Source organism: Astyanax mexicanus, chromosome 1, assembly GCF_023375975.1.
Source record: "Astyanax mexicanus isolate ESR-SI-001 chromosome 1, AstMex3_surface, whole genome shotgun sequence".
NCBI classification, from domain to species: Eukaryota; Metazoa; Chordata; class Actinopteri; order Characiformes; family Acestrorhamphidae; genus Astyanax; species Astyanax mexicanus.
The window spans coordinates 55,460,414-55,485,236 of NC_064408.1; the positions used below are offsets into that span (position 1 = coordinate 55,460,414).

General features: G+C 39.2%; 1 pseudogene; it reads right to left on the reverse strand.

Annotated features, from left to right (window-relative positions):
- Nucleotides 1-2,933: 2,933 nt before the first annotated feature.
- On the reverse strand, nucleotides 2,934-13,116 carry LOC125782269 (uncharacterized; annotated as a pseudogene).
- Nucleotides 13,117-24,823: the final 11,707 nt, after the last annotated feature.

A 24,823-nucleotide genomic window follows, 5' to 3' on the forward strand; every position in this document is an offset into this window, starting at 1 on the left:
AGCTCCTCTGAATTTTAGGAACTACTAATAAACCAGCACCCTGAGATCTAAGTAATCGTGGTGGTTCATAATAGGAGATGAGGTCTTGTAAATACTCAGGAGCGAGCCCGTGTAGGGCTTTATACGTTAACAGGAGAATTTTATAGTCTATGCGGAATTTGACTGGAAGCCAGTGCAGTGCTGATAGTACTGGACTAATATGGTCAAATTTTCTCGTTTTAGTAAGGACCCTGGCTGCAGCATTTTGAAGTAGCTGAAGTTTATTTAAGTTACTGCCGGAACATCCAGACAGTAGCGCATTACAATAATCTAGCCTTGAGGTAATAAAGGCATGTACTAATTTTTCTGCGTCATGCAGTGATAGGGCATTTCTTAGCTTGGCAATATTACGGAGGTGTAGAAAAGCTGTTCTAGTAACATTAGATATGTGTTTATCGAATGCTAGATCTGAATCTATATCTATGATAACTCCAAGGTTTTTAGCTGCTGAACCAGGGGTGGCTGAGAAGTCAGCCAGATTTAGCATCAAGTCTGATAATTTATTTCTAGCAGCTTTGGGGCCTAATAGGAGAACTTTTGTTTTATCACTATTTAATAGGAGGAAGTTGTGTGACATCCATGATTTTACATCTTCTACACAGTCCTCGATTTTCTTTAATCTCACTCTGTCATCAGGTTTGGCTGATATGAAGAGCTGCGTGTCATCCGCATAACAATGAAAATTCACATTATGTTTTCTAATAACTTTGCCCAGTGGGAGCATATATAATGTAAATAATAACGGTCCTAATATAGAGCCTTGTGGAATTCCATATCTTACCTTGGTAGACTGGAAGACATATCATTTAACCTCACAAACTGATAGCAATCGGTTAAGTACGATTTAAACCATGCTAAGGCAGTTCCAGTTACACCGACCATGTTCTCTAGTCTTTCTAAAAGGATAGTATGATCTATTGTATCAAAGGCTGCGCTCAGATCGAGAAGTACGAGTAGGGAAACACAGCCTTGGTCGGCGGCTATAAGTAGATCGTTTGTTATTCTAACTAAAGCTGCCTCAGTGCTATGATAAGGCCTAAATCCAGATTGAAATTTTTCATAGATCTGGTTTCTTTGCAGGTAAGAGCAAAGTTGTTGGGCTACAGCTTTTTCTAAAATCTTAGAAATAAAGGGTAAGTTTGAAATAGGTCTATAGTTAGACAGTACACTAGGATCAAGATTTGGTTTCTTGATCAGAGGTTTAATTACAGCTGTTTTAAAGGCTTTGGGTACATGGCCCAGGGTGAGCGATGAGTTTACTATCATTAACAGAGGTTTAATTATATCTGGCAGTACCTGTTTTAGTAATTTTGTGGGAACAGCATCAAGTGTGCAGGTTGTGCTGTTTGAAGAGGAGATAATTTTCTCTAGTTCTAGCTGTGGAAGTGGGTTAAAGACTTCCAACCTAACTTCAGTAACAGGGTTTTGTTCTAGATCAGCCAGACCAGATGACAGAGAGGATGTAATATTTATCTGTTTAATTTTATCGCGAATGTTTTCAATTTTACTATTGAAGAAGTCCATAAAATCGTTGCTGGTGTGAATGGCTGGAATCTGTGGTTCAGTACCTGCCTGGTTTTTAGTTAATTTGGAAATAACACTAAAGAGAACTCTAGGATTATTTTTATTTATCTCGATCTGTGAGGCCAGATACGCTGAGCGGGCTTTATTTAGTTATTTTCTATATTTAACAAGACTGTCTTTCCACGCAGAGTGAAACACTTCCAGTTTAGTTGAGCGATATTTACGCTCTAAATTTCGTACTAACTGCTTTAAGGTACGAGTTTGATCATTGTACCACAGTGCGAGCTTTTTCTGTCTCTCTATTTTATGTTTAAGGGGAGCTACAACATCTAAGGTAGAGCGAAAGGTATTTTCTAAACCTTCGGTTAGTTTGTCTAGTTCTACTGGGTCTATAGGAGAATACATTAGAGTTGATAAGTCTGGAAGCTTATCTGTAAATTGTTGGGCTGTAAAAGGCGTAATTGAACGTTTTACAGAGTAGCTAGGGGATGTACATATATTATGACTGAGATGTAATTTAAATGAAATAAGGTAATGATCTGAAATTGCGGAGGTTTGAGAACGAATATTCGGGTTATCTATGCTCACACCCAGGGTCAAAACTAAATCCAGAGTATGATTACAGTAATGAGTAGGTCCTGTTATATTTTGAATAATACCAACTGAGTCTAAAATCGATGTGAATGCCTTTTTTATCATCCACTTTTTCGAAATGAATGTTGAAGTCTCCAACTATAATCACTTTATCATTACTTACTGCTAAGTCTGTGACAAAATCACTAAATTCTTTTAAAAATTCTAAATAGGGCCCTGGTGGTCTGTAGATGTTAATTAAAGAAAATGCATTCTTTTTTGTAACTGGATTAATTATACTGGTGTAAAGAAGCTCAAAAGAAGTAAAATTTTCATAGTGTTTCTGATTGCCAACTAAGGTACTTAGGTACTTAGAAAAATATGCAGACCCCACCTCCTCTACCGGACAATCTCGGATTGTGTATATAATTATAGCCTGCAGGGGTGGCTTCATTTAATGCTACATTTTCATTTGGCCTAATCCAGGTTTCTGTCAGACACAGAACATCGAATTTCTGATCAGTTATCATTTCATTCACTAGAACTGCTTTTGAATTTAGAGATCTAATATTAAGTAAACCAATCTTTAGGCTTGAAATGTTAGTACTACAGTCTGGATATGATTGTTTAATATAAGTTAAGTTATTTAGATTTACTGTTTTAGTTTTTTGATGTTTTTGTTTGACTCGGGGGACAGACACAGTCTGAATACATTGGTATCTAGGTAACGTCTCTATGCAGCTCGCAGACGGTCGGTTAAGCCTCTCTGTCTGCGGCCTGGTCCCGGCTCTGGATTGTCAGCAGCTTCTAATACTACTCTGCCGACTAGCTAAAAGACTATGAGCTATGCTGCATGAAAGTAAGGCAGCACCCTCCCGCGTGGGGTGGACACCATCCCTACCTAAAAGACCAGGCTTGCCCTCAAAGTGTAGCCAGTTATCTATAAAGCCTTACATGATTTTCTGCACACCACTTGGACATCCAGCGGTTCAGCGAAGAAAGCCTGCTGTAAGCTTCATCACCACGCCTCATTGGGATGGGGCCAGAGCAGATTGCCTCCTCGGACAGCGTCTGGGCCTGTTTAATCACCTCTTTAATATTAGCCTTAGTTACTTCAGACTGCCGCAGACGAATATCATTGGCCCCTACATGAATTACTACCCTCGAATATCTCCTATTCCCTAACCTGAGGTTGCCACTAATGTCCGGTGCTCTGGCTCCCGGTAAACAAGTAACTGTTGCCGCTGGTGCCCCTAAAGGAGTAGCTAATTTCACGTGTCGGACGATAGAGTCTCCTATCACCAGAGTACCTTTAACAGGCTCCTCAGTTGGTGCTTCACTGAGCGGGGCAAACCTGTTTGACACGTGAACTGGGGGAGCGTGGTGTTTAGGTGGGCTGGCTGCAGGGGTGATAGCGTTCCGGCGCCGCGCCGGAAATCCGGCGTAGCGTGGCTCTGTAAAAAAAAAAAAAAAGCTTTCCCCCCCCCCCACGTTTGACGTGTGCAGACCATTTAAAGCTCAACGCAAGCCATCCATCAAATCAGAAATAGGACGCCGGCGGGTCTTGTCTTGGCCGCTCCGAGTCCTTGTCTTGTTTTGGGGCTCCGAGTCCTCCAGGCATGTTAGTTGAAAAAATTTGTTACGGCCCAGATACATTAGTGGCAGCTTAAATTCTGCGCATTACGACTTCCTAACTGTAATAAGCAGAGGCGGAAAAAGTACTACAAATTGTAATTAAGTAAAAGTACATTTACTTTGCTAAAATGCTACTGAAGTAAAAGTTAACGTGCTTTTTTGTCTAATATATTTTTGTTAAGGGGCTAACGAGCTTCACACGTGTTTTACTCACCCAAATAAACTTAAAGCTTAGTACAGGGCAGCTGCATACCAGCATGAATCGCGCATTTGAAGTGGAGCTCTGAGTTGAGTGGACGGGTTTGATGAAAAGCGCGATATATAATTTAATTAAAATGTATTTAAATCATATTATATATAACAGGTGTGCCGAATTTTGAATCCCAGGCAGAATCCGACTCTCTTTTGCGTGCACACGCGTCTGGTAGTGGGCGCTAAAAGTTACTCTCGCGATGTCCGTTAATATTTTTATAATATTTCCCTCAGAATACAGCAAGATATAAAGCCAAACAAAGACTCCTGTAAGACAGTGCTAGTTTAGTTGTATAAAAAGCGAAAGAAAGACGGGTATTGCAGAACTAAATAACTCGTAGGACTTAACGCGCATCGAGACACGTCCAGTCGGGAGAGCGCACGGTGCTCAGCAGTTATATTTTCTTTATAACTGGCTTTAAAGAAATTACTTTCAAAAACACCCGTTTTAGTCTCCCATTAATTTATATTAGGCTTACAAATGAATTCAATAAAAAGGATAATATAGTTTTTTAATGTAATGTGATGATATAATTTGTCCTACATCTTACATTTGGTCACATCTAAAACACATTTAATATTGGAATAAATTATCGGATTAATCAAAATTGCAATATAAATTCCCTTCTAAAATAAACATTTTAAAAACATTGTATTATTTTTATTTTAGGCCAGCAATTATAATTTAATATAGTGTTACAGATCTAAATCAGATTTAGGTCATCATTCATCATAAAGCAGGTCTCATGTGAGCCATTTATAGAACTGTCCCTAATTCCATTATACATATATTTTTTATTTTTTTTTTTTTCTTTCCTCATTTTTACAGCGTACAGTTGGAACTAAGTCAATAAACAAAACTCTAGGTTAACACGCATATAATGCTTTACAGTTGATAACACAGAGACAGTCCTCCTGCATCAGTAAAAGGTTTATTTCATTTATTCATGACTGGAACTGATTGTATTTACGTTCCTTTGATCGCAATAACTTGAAGTGAAGCAGCTGACGACCTCCGCGGACCAATGCGCGCTCTCGGCATCGCGCGCTCTTACGACGCAGCATCGCGCGGCGGGGGGTCCCGAAGCCGAAGCGCAATACAGGCGAGGCTGCAGGTAGAGACGGCCCGCAAAATCTAAATACTGTATTATTTAACTATAACAATACAACAGTGTCAATGCCACCGCGTGTGATGCTCCTTGCGATTGCTTTGCTGAATTTCATAATCGGCTGAATTTTAGCTTCATCATGCGTCGTTTGTCGTGTAGTGTGAGAGGGGCAGGATGTCCGATTAACTGCCCAAACGAGCAGCCGATTGTTTCAAATATAAAAGCGAATTCAGTTAAATAATAGCGAAGTGAAATAAAATAGATTTATCTTCAGTCAAAGAGCTTTTTTTCTGCTCATTTTTTATTTCCAAAACTGCGCTTTCACGATGTGAGAGAGAATGAGTGAGAATAAGCATCACGTGTATCTGTCTAATTCGCAAACGGCAAATCTCCTTTGTTAATCTAGGAGTAAGTCCGTGTAGTAAGCATAACTATAAATCCTTATAAATGTTAAAAATATATAGCTAGTAACTAATAGTTACTGTGCACATTTTAAAGATATTTTTTGGCTGGTAAACAGAGGCATCTCCGCTTCCCGACGTCGGTCAGCAGGAGGCTTTCTATTCGCGATGTCTTCAGGATTTGCAAAAATAAAAATAAATGATTTTCAACGCATCATTCAAGCTTCCACAGCAGTAGAGTTTAGATTGTCAGCCGGAGCCTGACCCGATTTCCGACCCGAACTCACACATGCGCTCCTCCTCTCCGCAAAATGGAGCCTTCTGAAGTGAGGAGGAACATTACATAAGGTGAGCTAAATTTGGTCCAATGCAAAGGACAGTCAGATGTATGGAGCTAATTCAAGTTAGTTGTTGATAGAAACAGCACGTGTGTCGGCTTCGTAGAGTGTGTTAAGCACAGAGTGCTATAAGCTTAAAATAAAGGCTAAATTAATCTATATGCTTAAAAAAAATCGTGTGTTCGTAAACATTGTTAAGCATATTAGAGAAGAAGAAAAGTAATTGTAAATTATTGTTATTTTGGTTTAATGAGTGTGCAGGGCATAAGGGGGCAGAACGTGCATAATCATGTTTAAAAAAACACTGCATTAAAAAAAAATATATGCACTCTTAGTGCTTCCTTTTCATTTACTGGATAGAAACTGAAGCTGAAAGCTAATCTCCGAGTTGTAGCTTGAAGAATTAGCACACAGAGGCACAGCAGTGTAGAGCTGTTCTCTTGGCACTGGTACGTTAATCGTGTCTCTTGGGTTTATATGAATTGATCAGATAAATAGTCGTCTATAAACAAAGGTAATGTTATTCCATTAAAAAAGTATTGCTTAATTAATTGGTAATCACCTCCTCTATTTTAGACAGAGTGTAGTTACTGTACTTTGGAGTAGTATTGCCCCCTACTGACCTGTCTTGGTATGGCTGCTGCATATGCAGCTTTGAGTTAATGCATTCTGGTGTTGAAATGTTGCATTGTGGTTCAATACACACCTCAATTTCTAACTATACTGCAACATCACAAGCCTTGAATGCATTTTTAACGCATACGCTGGTATTCGTTTTAACAGGTAGAATCGAACGTGGCCAGTTTCTTTCAGTCAATCGTAAGTCCTATAACAAGATGGAAATTATCTGTTTTCGTGAATAACACTATAGACATAAGACAAAAATTAAAACATCTAAAATGTGTCACTTGACAATAAGGTCATACACAGACTATTAAATGTTTGAATAATGTATCAAAATGTATGCCTACATTACGTCTCATATGCAGTATGTTGTGCCCCCCTCACCCCGTTGGAACAGGAAAAAAAGTTCAGGCTCAGGATTTTTTTTCACTATCACCCCTGTGGCTGTGGCCTTTGCGGTAGCATTAGCCTTAGCCTTTCGACTATGCCGCCGAGACGTTACCCATTCGCCCCGCTGTGAGGGCTCTAAGGCCGGAGTCGAGGGGGTAGTAACTCTCCCTGAGACACCCGGGGCTGCTAACAGTGAATCCTGCTGTCTATCCCTTATTAAACCCCGGACGTGCAGCTCTAACTTATTCACCTTATCCACCAAGGTGCTAACTATCTCACACTTAGTACAAATACCACTATTGTTACCAGTATCGGTGGATAAGGGTTCTAAGCTATACATGCCACACTCTAAACAGGTGTAAACCTGAGCAGAAGCCATGGAGAAAAAAAGCACTCACCTTGTTTCAGTTGAAATTAGAAACTTACACAAACAAACTGCAGCAACAAACAGCTAATCCAGCGAACCTGAGGAAAAAGTCTATAAAAGTAGACTGAGAGTGGATTAATAGGTGTGTAGAGCAAAGAGGAAGCAGACTAAAAGTGGATTAGTAAGTGTGAAGAGAGTAAAAGAGAAGAAAACAGAGAAAAGTGTAGAAGCTGAAGATTAAAGCAAGCTTTCAGCAGCAGAGCAGCACAGCAGCAGACCAGCACAGCAGCAGACCAGAGTAGTAGAGAGCAGAGCAGGGAGCAGAATTGAATGAACATTCAATTCACAGACAACAGCTCTGGAGGACATTCCAACTGCACTTTGGATGTAAACTGGACAGTAGAGCTGGGCGATATGGTCCCAAAAAAAAAAAAAATCAGATTTTTGATTTTAATAAATTTTTTTCCCCTACTAAAATCTCCTAAAAGTCGCTAGAAGTCGCTAAATGACGTGTGGGAGGGAGGGAGAGAGGGGCAGGGCTAAACTCAGGGAAGCGTCCCGGTGGTGAAAATTAAAACTCAAAGAAAATCTATTTTCATAAAAACACATCGTCCTTAACTGTACAGTCGAATTAATCGATAAAATCAATTAATCGCCCAGCTCTACTGGACAGTAAGAATACAATTTGTTCCACCTCATGTACTACATGTGATGTAAATGACAATAAAGTCTCCTTGAATCCTTGAATTGCCAACTGCACACTCCCTCAAAATCTGTGGCATTGTGCTTTGTGACAAAACTGCACATTTTAGAATGTCCTTTTATTGTGGCCAGTCCAATGTACACCTGTGTAATAATCACTGTGTCTAATCAGCATCTTCATATGCCACACCTGTGATTGGTAGACGGTTTATCTCAGTAAAAGAGAAGTGCTCACTAACACAGATTTAGACCCAATTGTGAATAAAATATGAGAGAAAAAGGCCTTTGTGTACATAGGAAAAGTCTTAGATCTTTGAGTTCAGCTTAATGATCTATGACCAAAAGTGTTGATGTCATGATGTCAACATTTATTCCTTCCATTACAGCATAGCTGTAGCATCATCAGTTACCATTTAGGAAACTTCATATACAAACACATAAATAAAACAATCCAATCAAAGAGAGATTAATAAAGTTATTTTATACAGCTTAACAAACTTACTTTATTTATAAACAATAAATGTCAAATTTCTGTTCTATTTTCATACACAAGGCGCACCTGATTTTAAGGCGCGTTATGCAACACTAAGGAACAGGGGTGTCATATTTTCTTTCTAATTCAGCACCTCTCGCCGCTGGGTGGTGAGAACTGTAATGCTAAGCTAAGTTAAAAGGTTGTTTTAAAGTCAAGTGAATGCTGGATGTTAATCTACATAGATTTTTCTCCTTCAGCCTGTTTATTTGGGTGAGTAAAGTGCTTCTTTTTATTTACAGTAAGCCAATGCTGACTGACAGCACTTCAATGAGGAACCCTAAATGTTCTGGTAAGCCAGGGCGATATTAGGTAGAGGTTCGTCCAAAGTAGCTTGTTTTAACATGGTAAACGTGCATACCGGGCTACAGGCCAATAATACTCAGCTCTAAACGGTGAAAGAGCTAGCATGGTAAGCATTAGCGGGTAATGCTTAGGCTGCTCCAGCAGTGCTAGCCAGGGTTAGATGCAGGCTACAGGTCAATAATACATGCCTCTAAATGGAAAAAGATGTAATGCGGTTAACGGGTAATGCTAATGCTTCTCCAGCAGTGCTAGCCAGGGATAGATGCAGGCTACAGGCTAATAATACTCAACTTTGAATGGCCAAAGGGCTAGCTCGGTTAGCTGCTAATGCTAATGCTGCTCCACCAGTGTTTTCAGTGGAGTAGCTTTACTGCTCCTTACAACCTAACTGGTAGAATTCCTACATAAGGCGCACTGGATTATGAGATGCACTGTACATTTTGGGGAACATTTTATTATTTTTTGTGTGCCTTATAGTGCAAAAAATGCGAAATGATGAAATTAATGAAATTTAAACACATTCCAACAAAAAGTCATGTAAAGCCTGGAGACCTGAAGAGGCGTACAAGACACAGTGTCTTGCACCCACTGTGAAATTAGATGGCAGATCGATGATAATCTGGGAATGCAGATTAGTTTTTTTGAAGGAGGGATGAATTAAGCCACACAGAAGATTATCCTGGAAGAAAACTTGCTTCCTTCTGCTCTGGCAATGTTCGCCTACTCTGAGTACTTTTCTATCCGGCAGGAAATTGCTCCATGCCACACAGCTAGAACATGAAGTGTTGATGAAGGACATATATATATATATATATATATATATATATATATATATATATATATATATATATATATATATATATATATATATGTATATTAGGGGTGGGCAATATTATATCGTATACAATATATCGTGACGCGAAATATCGTGATATTAAAAATCCATATCATGATAATAGGGCTGTTCTGTCTTAAAAGTAGTCTATTATTTACTGTGAAGCTTTAGGTGTATTTATTGTATAATTGTTTTAGTTTGCAGTTTATTTGCATGCACTAAATATTCTGCAATATTTTTTGCTGCATTATATTATTTTATGCTATATTATTTATTTTGCCACATTATGATTATTCTGTTATACTCTTATACAATATTCCTGAAATGAATAATTTTTTTTTCTGTTTTCCTATATCGCCAAGTATATCGTTATCGCAAAAATAGCCTGAAATATCGTGATATTATTTTAGAGCCATATCGCCCACCCCTAAAATATATATATATATATATATATATATATATATATATATATATATATATATATATATATATACACACACACAATTGTGTGTACATATATATATATATATACACACACACACACACAGCAACACATGAGATTGGGCGCGCCATGACACCAACAAACCAATTGCCCTTCATCAACATATATATATATATATACATATATATATATATATATATATATATATATATATATATACTAGGGTTGCAGCGGTAACCGGTTTCACGGTATACCATGGTATTAAAATGCATGGTTATCATACCGTCTGTGTTTGCTTATTACCGGTAAAACGCAAGCCAGCGGAGAAACTCACCCACGCATGCGCAACTCTGCTCCGCTTCAGCTACTCAGCACACAGCGGTGAGAACGGCAGAAAGTGCATCAGACTAAACATTATCTCCGTCCGCCTAAAAAAAGGCGAAACTAAAATCAGCAGTGTGGGACTATTTCAGATACCCGCCGAACGCACCCGAGGCTGGTAGCCGTAAAGTCACAGCTAAAGGTGGACATACGTCAAACCTGTTCTCCCAACTCCGAGAACACCACCCCGCTGTGCAGCCTAAAGTATGTGTTTAGTTTAAAACTTTAATCTGAACCTAAATAAAACCTCTTTGTAGTCGTGCACAACCCATGCGGTAAGCGCCCGCAAAAGCGCTAAGTTATCCGAAATTTGGGCACGCAGGTACAGGCGTGAAGTGCGTGCTACGATGGATTCACGTGTCCGTGTAAAGGTCCAGGCCGGACTGGATGTGAAAGACGCCATTCATTTACATGCGTTCATAGAAGTTCAATAGAAGTCTCTATTGTGAGGATCATGTCAGAAATAAATCCCCTCTTTCTGCAGTATCTGGTTATATACCAACTTGGCAGTAAAACGGACGTTTACAACAGTTGTTGATCAGACACTGACCCAGGCTCAGTTTATCAGATGTTAAATAATTTAAACTTAAATAATTGTACTGAATATTTTAAATACAGGATCTTTACTTCTTAGAGGACATGTAATGTGTCTAACGTGTGTGTGTGTGTGTGTGTGGGTGTGTGTGTGTGTGTATATGTGTGTATATATATATTATATATATTTATATATATTTTTTATATACACTCTTAATGCCCTTAAGAGTAGTGGAAAAAACTGGTTTCCTTCACCTGATTATTTTTTTTTAAGGAGACATTAAAATTATAATTGTTCCAGGTTTCTACAATAAATAGTTAATTGAACAAAAAACCTTTGTTGTAATTTCTTTAAGGGTCAGTTTAATAGTATATGTAACAAACTGTGATACCGTGATAACCGTGATACCGCGGTATTTTCTGAGACGGTTATCATGCCGTGAAAATCTCATACCGTTGCAACCCTAATATATACATAGACAAAGACGGAAAAAAAACAATAATAAAATAAATAAGATAAATACACAGAATAATATAAAGGAGTAGGGAAGTAGCAGCAACATGAAGTCCAAAGTGCAAATTGCTATAGCAGCATGATGATTAAATGGATATTAGTGACATGAAGTGAAAAGTTGAAAAGTGATGTCTCAGTGCAGGTAAAGTGATAGTGTTGTTTGTTATGTATTGTCCTTGTTGGTGTGTTGGTGCAGCGTGTTTGTCTAGGTAAAGTTTAAGAGTCTAACAGCTTCTGGAATTAAGCTGTTTCTGAGTCTGGCCGTTTTGCACTGGATGTTCTGCAGCTTTCTGCCTGAGGGGAACCTGAGGATTATAGTGGGGGAGAAGATGTTGTGAATTCTTACAGACTGCGGCCTGTTGGTCAGGAAGTCTAGGACCCAGTTGCACAGGGAAGAGCTCGGTCCAAGTGAGGAGAGTTTAGTTATCAGGGTCTGAGGAATCATGGCGTTAAAAACAGATGTGAAGTCCACAAAGAGCATACGGACGTAGGAATCCTTCTGCTCTAGATGGGTGAGGGCAGTGAGGACCATGGAGGAAATGGCATTCTCTGTGGATTGATTCTTTCTGTATGCGTACTGGTGTGGATCCACAGTGAAGTTGATGGTGGCTTTGATGTGGGTCTTTCAAAGCACTTTGTGACTATCGGAGTGAGGGCCGCTGGCTGGTAGTCATTCAGACCTGTCATTGCTCTTGGGGACTGGGATGATGGTGGCAGTCTTCAGGCAAGTGGGGACATCTGCCTGGATGAGGGAGGCGTTGAAGATGTCTGCCAGGACATCAAAGAGCTGGTAGGCGCAGTCTCTTAGCACCCGTCTGGAGATGTTGTCTGAAACAGCAGCTTTCCAGGGGTTGATCCTCCTTAGCGTCCTCCTTACTTCTGCTGGTGTCATGCTGAGGGGCTCCTCTCCTGGTGAGTGTGGGAGTCTGGTGCTGGGTGGTTGTTAGGGTTCTCAAAGTGGGCGTAGAACTTGTTGAGGCCCTCAGACAGGGTCTTTGGAGCTTTGTGCAGTGTTGGATTTGTAGTCTGTGATGCACTTGATGCCCTTCCTAATGCTTTGTGCATCCTGGGATAAAAAGTGTCTCTGGATTTTCTGAGCATGTGCAGCTTTTGCCCTCTTAACTCCTGCAGTGAGCTCTCTTTGAGCTCCCCTGAGTTCATGTGAGTCACCAGACGTGAAGGAAGCTTCTGGTTCAGGTAGCAAGTCACAGTTGTTGGTGTAATCACGGTCCAGCGTGTTATTACCTCGTGATGGGATGTTCACTAGTTGGTAAAATCTTGGCAGGGAGTTCTTTAGTTTCTACGTGGTTAAAATCCCCCACTACCACGTAGAACGCTTCTGGATGCTTGTTCTGAAGAAAGCTGGTGTTCTCATAAAGCCCCTTTAGGGCGTTGTTAGCATTAGCATTCAGTGCTATGTAAACAGCAATCACGAACACTAGCGAGGCAGATAGTGAGGGCGACACTTTACAGTCAGCTGTTCTGTCGCCTCTGAGCAGTGGCTATTTACCAACACACAGTTTTTGCACCAACCTTTGTGTACGCAGGTGCAGAAGCTGACAGGAGTGGCACCCGGTGTGTTTTTCTGCTGCTGTAGCCCATCCACCTCTCGGTTCATTGTGTTGTGCGTTCAGAGATGCTCTTCTACAGACCTCGGTTGTAACGAGTGGTTATTTGAGTTACTGTTGTCGTTCTATCAGCTCGAACCAGTCTGGCCATTCTCCTCTGACCTCTGGCATCAACAAGGCATTTGCACAGAACTGCCACTCACTGGATATTTTCTCTTTTTCGGACCATTCTCTGTAAACCCTAGAGATGGTTGTTCGTGAAAATCCCAGTAGATCAGTAGTTTCTATTCTCAGACCAGCCCGTCTAGCACCAACAATCATGCCACGTTCAAAATCACTTAAATCACCTTTCTTCTGAGATTGGCTGATTCAAAATCTGCGTTAGTTTGCAGTTGGGGAGGTTTCAAACCAATTTAAATATTAGTCAAAGACAACACAGGTGAACACAAAATGCTATTTTTAAATGAAGGTATTTATTATTAAGGGAGAATAAAATCTAACCTACATGGGCCTGTGTGAAAAAGTGATTGCCCCCTAAACCTAATAACAGGTCGGGCCACTCTTAGCAGCAACAACTGCCAGTGTTTGCGATAACTTGCAATGAGTCTTTTACAGTGTTGTGGAGGAATTTTAATTAATCTTTTTTATTTCTTTGACTAATATTTAAATTGGTTTGATGTTCTGAAACATTTATGAAAAAAATTAGGGAAATCAGGAATGAGACAAAAGTATAACTCTTTGAAAGGTGTGTCCCAGTACATCTGGCATTAAAAAAAAAGAAAAAGAAAAAGAACATTATACCAACAGTAAAAAATGTTGGTGGAAATGTGATGGTCTGGGGCGGAGACCTGAATATATATATATATATATATACAGGTAAACACAAAATGCTATTTTTAAATAAAGGTGTTTATTATTAAGGGAGAAAAAACTCAAATGCAACCAAGCGTTTGTGATAACTTGCAATGAGTCTTTTACAGCTTTTTGGATAGATTTTGGCTCCACTTATCTTTGCAGAATTGTTATAACTGGAGGGTTTTCAAGCATGAACGGCCTTTTTAAGGTCATGTCTCAATCAGATTCAGGTCAGGACTTTTACTAGGCCACTCCAAAGTCTTAATTTTGTTTTTCTTCAGCCATTCAGAGGTGGACTTGCTGATGTGTTTTGGATCGTTGTCCTGCTGCAGAACCAAAGTTTGTTTAAAGTCACAAACAGATGGTCGGACATTCTCCTTCAGGATCTTTTGGTAGACAGCAGAATTCATAGTTCCATTTATTACAGCAAGTCTTCCAGGCCCTGACGCAGCAAAACCGCCCCAGACCATCACATTTCCACCAACATTTTTTACTGTTGGTATAATGTTCTTTTTCTTTTTCTGTTTTTTAATGCCAGATGTACTGGGACACACACCTTCCAAAGAGTTCTACTTTTGTCTCAGATCCACAGAATGTTTTCCTATGCCCACAATGTTTTCTTTTTGCTCAGCAGTGGTTTTCGTTTAGGAACTCAGTCCCTTTCTGATGGTGGAGGCATGAACACTAACCTTAACTGAGGCAAGTGAGGCCTGCAGTTCTTTGGATGTTGTTGTATTTTGTGACTTCTTGAATGAGTAAGCGCTACGCTCCTGCAGTAATTTTGGGCGGCCGGCCCACTCCTGGGAAGGTTCACCACTGTTCCGTGTCTTCGTTATTTGTGGACAATGGCTCTCACTGTGGTTCGCTAGATTCCCAAAGCTTTGGAAATGGCTTTATAAACCTTTAAAGACTGATAGATCTCAGTTACCTTCTTTTTCAATTGTTCCTGAATTTCTTTGGATCTCGGCATGATGTGTAGCTTGTAAGGATCTTTTGGAGGACTTCACTTTGTCAGACAGGTCCTATTTTTTAATATGAATTTTATAAGTTGTCCAATAGGGCAATAGGCTGTGCAAAGCAGTAATCCCAGCAAAGGGTGGCTATTTTCAAGAAAAAATTTTCAGTTATTTTAACTTTTTTTGTTGAGTACTTAACTCCACATCTTCATTCATAGTTTTGATGTCTTCAGTGAGAATCTACAATGTAAATAGTCATGAAAATAAGAAAATGTATTAAATGAGTAGGTGTGTCCAAACTTTTGGCCTGTACTGTATGTATGTGTGTGTGTGTGTGTGTGTGTGTGTGATTGCTGATTTTGTAAGTTTGTTCTTTGATAAAGACATGAACAGTCTATAATTTTAAGGGTAGGTTAATTTAAGCAGTGAGCGTAAAAACAATCCAGAAAATCACATTGTATAAACTATATACATTTATATGCATTTTGCAGAGAGAAATAAGTATTTGATCTCTTTGGTAATACTTGGTTGCAAAACCTTTGTTAGCGAGCACAGCAGTCAAGACATTATTTGTAGTTGATTATGAGTTTTGCGCACGTCAGGAGGAATTGGGTCCACTCCTCTTTGCAGATCATCTCTAAATATTAAGATTCTGAAGCTGTCGCTTGGCCACTTAGAGCTTCAGCTCCCTCCATAAGTTTTCCTAAGGAATTAAAGTTTGGAGGCTGGCTGAGCCTCTCTATGACCTTGATATGCTTTCTTATTGAGCCACTCTTTTGTTGCCTTGGCTGTATGTTTCATGGTCATTGTCATGCTGGAAGACCCAGCTCCAGGCCTATTTTAAGAGGATTTTATGGTACATGTCTCCATCCATTCTCCCATTGATGCTGTGAAGTAGTCAAGTGCCCTTAGCAGAGAAACACCCCAAAACATAAGGTTCCCACCACAGTGGGATGGTGCTTTTGGGTCATAGTCAGCAATTCTCTTCCTCCAAAACGGCAAATTGAGTTAATGCCAAAGAGCTTGATTTCTGTCTCACCTGACCCCAAGCACTTTCTCCCAATCATCCAGGTGTTCATTGGCAAACTTTAGATGGGCAGGAGGACCTTGTGGGCACTCTAGGATTTTAATCTATTACTGCATAATGTGTCACCAATGGTTTTGTTGGTGACTGTGAGATGATTAACAAGAACCCCTCATGTAGTTTTAGGCTGATCTCTCACCTTCCTTATGAATAAGGATACCCCACAAGGTGAGATTTTTTATGAAGCCTTTGTTTTTGGTCTGTTTATTATTAGGGTTCAAGCACCGAAGGTGCATAGAACCCTATTGTTTTTGCTAAGATTTTTCTTCTTCTTATTAGGGGTTCGAGCACGTAGTGCTAGAAACCCTATTGTAATTGTTCTGATTATTAGGGGTTCGAGCACGTAGTGCTAGAAACCCTATTGTAATTGTTCTGATTATTATTATTATTATTAGGGGTTCGAGCACGTAGTGCTAGAAACCCTATTGTAATTGTTCTGATTATTAGGGGTTCGAGCACGTAGTGCTAGAAACCCTATTGTAATTGTTCTGATTATTAGGGGTTCGAGCACGTAGTGCTAGAAACCCTATTGTAATTGTTCTGATTATTATTATTATTATTAGGGGTTCGAGCACGTAGTGCTAGAAACCCTATTGTAATTGTTCTGATTATTATCATTATTATTATTAGGGGTTCGAGCACGTAGTGCTAGAAACCCTATTGTAATTGTTCTGATTAGGGGTTCGAGCACGTAGTGCTAGAAACCCTATTGTAATTGTTCTGATTATTATTATTATTATTAGGGGTTCGAGCACGTAGTGCTAGAAACCCTATTGTAATTGTTCTGATTATTAGGGGTTCGAGCACGTAGTGCTAGAAACCCTATTGTAATTGTTCTGATTATTATTATAGTTCTTATTCTTTTTCTGCCATAGAAGTGATTGGGCAGAAGAAACCGTAAGGCCTACAGGGCTGAGACTTGGTCATATGGTAGTATGGTTGGTTAATGGCAAATCAAAAAGGTCAATAGAACCACTAAGCTCCGCCCACTTAGATTTTTTGCTATTTAGCATAATATGCAAAACCTACTTTTGAGAACTTGTCCTAGGGTCATTGACCAATCCTGTCATATTTGGTGTCAAACAACTCAGCAGAGTCCCAACCTCAATAATTATCAAAAAAATTGTGAAATTTGTAAACAATATGGCCGCCATATGCAAATTAATCTTACCGTGGCACACCCAAATTTACTCTAACAGCTGTAACTTTTGAATGCTTAAACCTACACTAATGCCACTTTAGACCTTTGATGCCAACATGATTCTGAGGTAGCCCGTCAATCTGTGTAGACATACGCCTCCAGGGGGCGGAGCCAAAGCTAAAAATCTGTTTCTCAGGAACCGTACAAGCTATGAAGCTCTCCTTTGGCATGTATCATCTATGGCCTATGTCCTAATGTTTTACAGAAGGAAAATTTGATATGCAAATTTTTGCGATCGTTATTAGCCAATCAGTTTCCAGCAAGCTTTTGACATGCTAAACAATGACCAATCAGGACGATACTTATACCCTACATGTATCTCAGGGCCTTCTATCATCCATTAAAATATGCCGTTGATTGGCCTCAAGGGGGCGCTATAGCAGAAAATCAGTTATATCTAAAGGTACAAGTGGCCTAGGCTTGTTATTCTTTTTTAGTTGTATACTTTGCTGTAGCCTTTACAACTTTGTAATTACATGTATTTACCAAAAATGCAAAGATTTTCATCAGTGGCCAAAAGAGTAAAAATGGCTCTTTTCGAACTTGTCTTTAAGTCCTTAATCAATCCAAACAAATTTGGTCTTTATGCAATCTTGAGACCCTGTAGGTAAATAATTATCAAAAAAATCTTGACATTTTAACTATTTGAGGCCCATACACCTTCATCAAACATGTACGTGAAAGCCTTTTCAGAGTTATTTGGCCAAAACTCTGTCAAAGTTTAAAACATGCCAAAACTGTTGAAGCTACTAATTAACAATGACATTTGAAGTACATGTGCCAAGTATGAGCCAAATAAGTCTTCAGTAGGCTCTACAGTGAAAAAATAACTATTTTCAATTTATTCTATTTATCGCTATTTTCCAACCTAAATGGACAGAAGACAGGAACCTTTCACCCTATCAACACACAAATTTATACACATATATAGACTGATAATTTGATCTTGATTGCAAATTTTCAGCCAAATCGGACATGTTTTGCCTCTACAACGGCTGGAAAACTACAGCGATTTTGTAGGACTCAAGCCTGTATTATCGCTTTTTTCAAATCTAAATGGACAGAAGTCAGGAACCTTTGACCCTATCGACACAGAAATTTACATACATGTATAGACTGATATTGTGATCCTGATTGCAAATTTTGAGCCAACTCTGATATTTTTTGCCTCTAATATGGCCAAAGAGCAACAGCCATTTTGTAGGCCATAAGCCTGTATTATCACTTTTTTCAAACCTAAATGGTCAGAAGTCAGGAACCTTTGACCCTATCGACACACAAATTTACATACATGTATATACAGACCACTTGATCATGAGTACCAATTTGGAGCCCAATCAGACTTTTCTTCTCTTTTTAACAAATAGAAACACACTGATAGGGAATGTTCTGTCTTTCTGATAGAGTGATAGATTTCCAGCAGGTTATATGTGGTCTCTTGCTGCGCTCTGGTGGTCATTTGGTGAAACAGCTACAGGTGAATTATTCTAAATTAAAGCTCTGCTGAACTTATTCAATCTTGCTTGTCTTTCTTAATTGAACATCTCTATCCTTCTTGTTCATGATGTTCAGCCGCCTAGGTCATTCTTGTTTATGCTCCACCCACTTAATTTTTTTTAAATTTGCATAATATGCAAAACCTACTTTTGAGATCTTGTCCTTGGATCCTTGACCAATCATGACATGTTTGGTGTCAAACAGTTCAGCAGAGCTTACTCCTCAATAATTATTAAAAAAATCTTTACATTTATAAACAATATGGCCGCCATAAGCAAATGAGTTCTACCATGGTGCAGTAAAATGTCTGTAACACTTATAACTTTTGAATGCTTAACCTGACACTAATACCACTTCAGTCCTTTGATCATTACATGATTCTTAGATACCCTGTCAGTTTAAGTAGACATACACCCCTACCGGGCGGGGCCAATGCTCGATAGCTGTTTCTCTAGAACCATACAAGCTATCAAGGTCATCCTAGCCAATTATCATCTATGGCCCATGCACTAATGGTACACCAAATGAAAATTTGATATGGACACTTTTGTGGTCACTATTAGCCAATCACATTCCAGCAAGCTTTTAACAGGTGGAATGTTAATCAGGTCAAAACTTATATACTATATACGGGTTATTTATATGCCCTTTTTATGCCTTGTGTTTTTTCAATTTAAGAACTGAATTTGTTTCACCAAATGCGCACTAGAGCGCAGTAAGACACCACATAAAACCTGATGAACACTACAGCTCAATTTATCAATGCTTTTCAACTAGTTTACTCACACCACTCATCTAGCATTGCCATTATGGTCTTTATGGTCACGCTGGTCACCCAGCTTGGTTATGCTGGCCATCCAGCTTGGTCATGCTGGCCATTCACATTGGTCATTATGGTCCTGCTGGTCATTCAGCTTTGTCCTCATAGTAATGGTGGTCTTCCAGCTTGGTCATACTGGCCAACCACCTTTGCCATGCTGGTCATCCAGTTTGGTCATTATGGTCTTCCAGCTTGGTCAATATGGTCAACAAGTTTGTCATCCAGATTAGTCATGCTGGTAATCTAGCTTGGTCTTCACGGTCATGATGGTCATCCTCATCCAGTTTGGCGATGCCGGTCAACCGGCAACATGTTTTAAGCCTAACTGGCCTCCAGGGGTCTCTTTGCCTGTAACGCTCGAACCCCGTAAATCGCCGCTTGCGGCTATATTTAGGGGTTCGAGCACGTAGTGCTAGAAACCCTATTGTAATTGTTCTGATTATTATTATTAGGGGTTCGAGCACGTAGTGCTAGAAACCCTATTGTAATTGTTCTGATTATTATTATTATTATTATTATTATTATTATTATTAGGGGTTCGAGCACGTAGTGCTAGAAACCCTATTGTAATTGTTCTGATTATTATTATTATAGTTCTTATTCTTTTTCTGCCATAGAAGTGATTGGGCAGAAGAAACCATAAGGCCTACAGGGCTGAGACTTGGTCATATGGTAGTACTTCTCACCGCTACTCAGATTCAAAAGATGAGCCCGATCGGCCTCAAGGGGGCGCTATGGCAAAGGTCAACGCGTTTGGCCTCGTAACTCCCACGCCCTGATAGCTAAAGCAAAAATTCTTGCATTATATGATTCCTTGGTTAATGGCAAATCAAAAAGGTCAATAGAACCACTAAGCTCCGCCCACTTAGATTTTTTGCTATTTAGCATAATATGCAAAACCTACTTTTGAGAACTTGTCCTAGGGTCATTGACCAATCCTGTCATATTTGGTGTCAAACAACTCAGCAGAGTCCCAACCTCAATAATTATCGAAAAAATTGTGAAATTTGTAAACAATATGGCCACCATATGCAAATTAATCTTACCGTGGCACACCAAAATTTACTCTAACAGCTGTAACTTTTGAATGCTTAAACCTACACTAATGCCACTTTACAACTTTGATCCCAACATGATTCTGAGGTAGCCCGTCAATCTGTGTAGACATACGCCCCCAGGGGGCGGAGCCAAAGCTAAAAATCTGTTTCTCAGGAAGCGTACAAGCTATGAAGCTCTCCTTTGGCATGTATCATCTATGGCCTATGTCCTAATGTTTTACAGAAGGAAAATTTGATATGCAAATTTTTGCGATCGTTATTAGCCAATCAGATTCCAGCAAGCTTTTGACAGGCTAAACAATGACCAATCAGGACGATACTTATACCCTACATGTATCTCAGGGCCTTCTATCATCCATTAAAATATGGCGTTGATTGGCCTCAAGGGGGCGCTATAGCAGAAAATCAGTTATATCTAAAGGTACAAGTGGCCTAGGCTTGTTATTCTTTTTTAGTTGTATACTTTGCTGTAGCCTTTACAACTTTGTAATTACATATATTCACCAAAAATGCAAAGATTTTCATCAGTGGCCAAAAGAGTAAAAATTGCTCTTTTCGAACTTGTCTTTAAGTCCTTAATCAATCAAAACAAATTTGGTCTTGATGCAATCTTGAGACCCTGTAGGTAAATAATTATCAAAAAAATCTTGACATTTTAACTATTTGAGGCCCATAAACCTTGATCAAACATGTACGTGAAAGCCTTTTCAGAGTTATTTGGCCAAAACTCTGTCAAAGTTTAAAACATGCCAAAACTGTTGAAGCTACTAATTAACAATGACATTTGAAGCACATGTGCCAAGTATGAGCCAAATAAGTCTTCAGTAGGCTCTACAGTGAAATAATAACTATTTTCAATTTATTCTATTTATCGCTATTTTCCAACCTAAATGGACAGAAGACAGGAACCTTTCACCCTATCAACACACAAATTTATACACATATATAGACTGATAATCTGATCTTGATTGCAAATTTTCAGCCAAATCGGACATGTTTTGCCTCTACAACGGCTGGAAAACTACAGCGATTTTGTAGGCCTCAAGCCTGTATTATCGCTTTTTTCAAATCTAAATGGACAGAAGTCAGGAACCTTTGACCCTATTGACACAGAAATTGACATACATATAAAGACTGATATTGTGATCTTGATTGCAAATTTTGAGTCAAATCAGATATTTTTTGCCTCTAATATGGCCAAAGAGCAACAGCCATTTTGTAGGCCATAAGCCTGTATTATGACTTTTTTCAAACCTAAATGGTCAGAAGTCAGGAACCTTTGACCCTATCAACACACAAATTTACATACATGTATATACAGACCACTTGATCATGAGTACCAATTTGGAGCCCAATCGGACTTTTCTTCTCTTTTTAATAAATAGAAACACACTGATAGGGAATGTTCTGTCTTACTTATAGAGTGATAGAGTTCCAGCAGGTTATATGTGGTCTCTTGCTGCGCTCTGGTGGTCATTTGGTGAAACAGCTACAGGTGAATTGTTCTAAATTAAAGCTCTGCTGAACTTATTCAATCTTGCTTGTCTTGCTTAATTGAACATATTTATCCTTCTTGTTCATGATGGTCAGCCACCTGGGTCATTCTTGTTTATGCTCCACCGACTTAATTTTTTTTTTAATTTGCATAATATGCAAAACCTACTTTTGAGATCTTGTCCTTGGATCCTTGACCAATCATGACATGTTTGGTGTCAAACAGTTCAGCAGAGCTTACTCCTCAATAATTATTAAAAAAATGTTTACATTTATAAACAATATGGCCGCCATATGCAAATGAGTTCTACAATGGTGCAGTAAAATGTCTTTAACACTTATAACTTTTGAATGCTTAACCTGACACTAATACCACTTCAGTCCTTTGATCATTACATGATTCTCAGATACCCTGTCAGTTTAAGTAGACATACACCCCCCAGGGGGCGGGGCCAATGCTCGATAGCTGTTTCTCTAGAACCATACAAGCTATCATGGTCATCCTAGCCAATTATCATCTATGGCCCAGGCACTAATGGTACACCAAATGAAAATTTGATATGGACACTTTTGTGGTCACTATTAGCCAATCACATTCCACCAAGCTTTTAGCAGGCGGAATGTTAATCAGGTCAAAACTTATATACTATATACGGGTTATTTATATGCCCTTTTTATGCCTTGTGTTTTTTCAATTTAAGAACTGAATTTGTTTCACCAAATGCCCACTAGAGTGCAGTAAGACACCACATAAAACACCACATAAAACCTGATGAACACTACAGCTCAATTTATCAATGCTTTTTAACTATTTTACTCACACCACTCATCTAGCATTGCCATTATGGTCTTTATGGTCACGCAGGTCACCCAGCTTGGTTATGCTGGCCATCCAGCTTGGTCATGCTGGCCATTCACATTGGTCATTATGGTCCTCCCGGTCATTCAGCTTTGTCCTCATAGTAATGGTGGTCTTCCAGCTTGGTCATACTGGCCAACCACCTTTGCCATGCTGGTCATCCAGTTTGGTCATTATGGTCTTCCAGCTTGGTCAATATGGTCAACAAATTTGTCATCCAGATTAGTCATGCTGGTAATCTAGCTTGGTCTTCACGGTCATGCTGGTCATCCTCATCCAGTTTGGCGATGCCGGTCAACCGGCAACATGTTTTAAGCCTAACTGGCCTCCAGGGGTCTCTTTGCCTGTAACGCTCGAACCCCGTAAATCGCCGCTTGCGGCTATATTTATTATTATTCTTTTTCTGCCATAGAAGTGATTGGGCAGAAGAAACCGTAAGGCCTACAGGGCTGAGACTTGGTCATATGGTAGTACTTCTCACCGCTACTCAGATTCAAAAGATGAGCCCGATCGGCCTCAAGGGGGCGCTATGGCGAAGGTCAACGCGTTTGGCCTCGTAACTCCTACGCCCTGATAGCTAGAGCAAAAATTCTTACATTATAAGATTTCTTGGTTAATGGAAAATCAAAAAGGTCAATAGAACCACTAAGCTCCGCCCACTTAGATTTTTTGCTATTTAGCATAATATACAAAACCTACTTTTGAGAACTTGTCCTAGGGTCATTGACCAATCCTGTCATATTTGGTGTCAAACAACTCAGCAGAGTCCCAACCTCAATAATTATCGAAAAAATTGAGAAATTTTTAAACAATATGGCCGCCATATGCAAATGAATCTTACCGTGTCACACCCAAATTTACTCTAACAGCTGTAACTTTTGAATGCTTAAGCCTACACTAATGCCACTTTAGAACTTTGATGCCAACATGATTCTGAGGTAGCCCCTCAATCTGTGTAGACATACGCCCCCAGGGGGCGGAGCCAAAGCTAAAAATCTGTTTCTCAGGAACCGTACAAGCTATGAAGCTCTCCTTTGGCATGTATCATCTATGGCCTATGTCCTAATGTTTTACAGAAGGAAAATTTGATATGCAAATTTTAGCGATCGTTATTAGCCAATCAGATTCCAGCAAGCTTTTGACAGGCTAAACAATGACCAATCAGGACGATACTTATACCCTACATGTATCTCAGGGCCTTCTATCATCCATTAAAATATGGCGTTGATTGGCCTCAAGGGGGCGCTATAGCAGAAAATAAGTTATATCTAAAGGTACAAGTGGCCTAGGCTTGCTACTCTTTTTTAGTTGTATACTTTGCTGTAGCCTTTACAACTTTGTAATTACATATGTTTACCAAAAATGCAAAGATTTTCATCAGTGGCCAAAAGAGTAAAAATTGCTCTTTTCGAACTTGTCTTTAAGTCCTTAATCAATCAAAACAAATTTGGTCTTGATGCAATCTTGAGACCCTGTAGGTAAATAATTATTAAAAAAATCTTGACATTTTAACAATTTGAGGCCCATAAACCTTGATCAAACATGTACGTGAAAGCCTTTTCAGAGTTATTTGGCCAAAACTCTGTCAAAGTTTAAAACATGCCAAAACTGTTGAAGCTACTAATTAACAATGACATTTGAAGTACATGTGCCAAGTATGAGCCAAATAAGTCTTCAGTAGGCTCTACAGTGAAAAAATAACTATTTTCAATTTATTCTATTTATCGCTATTTTCCAACCTAAATGGACAGAAGGCAGGAACCTTTCACCCTATCAACACACAAATTTATACACATATATAGACTGATAATCTGATCTTGATTGCAAATTTTCAGCCAAATCGGACATGTTTTGCCTCTACAACGGCTGGAAAACTACAGCGATTTTGTAGGCCTCAAGCCTGTATTATCGCTTTTTTCAAATCTAAATGGAC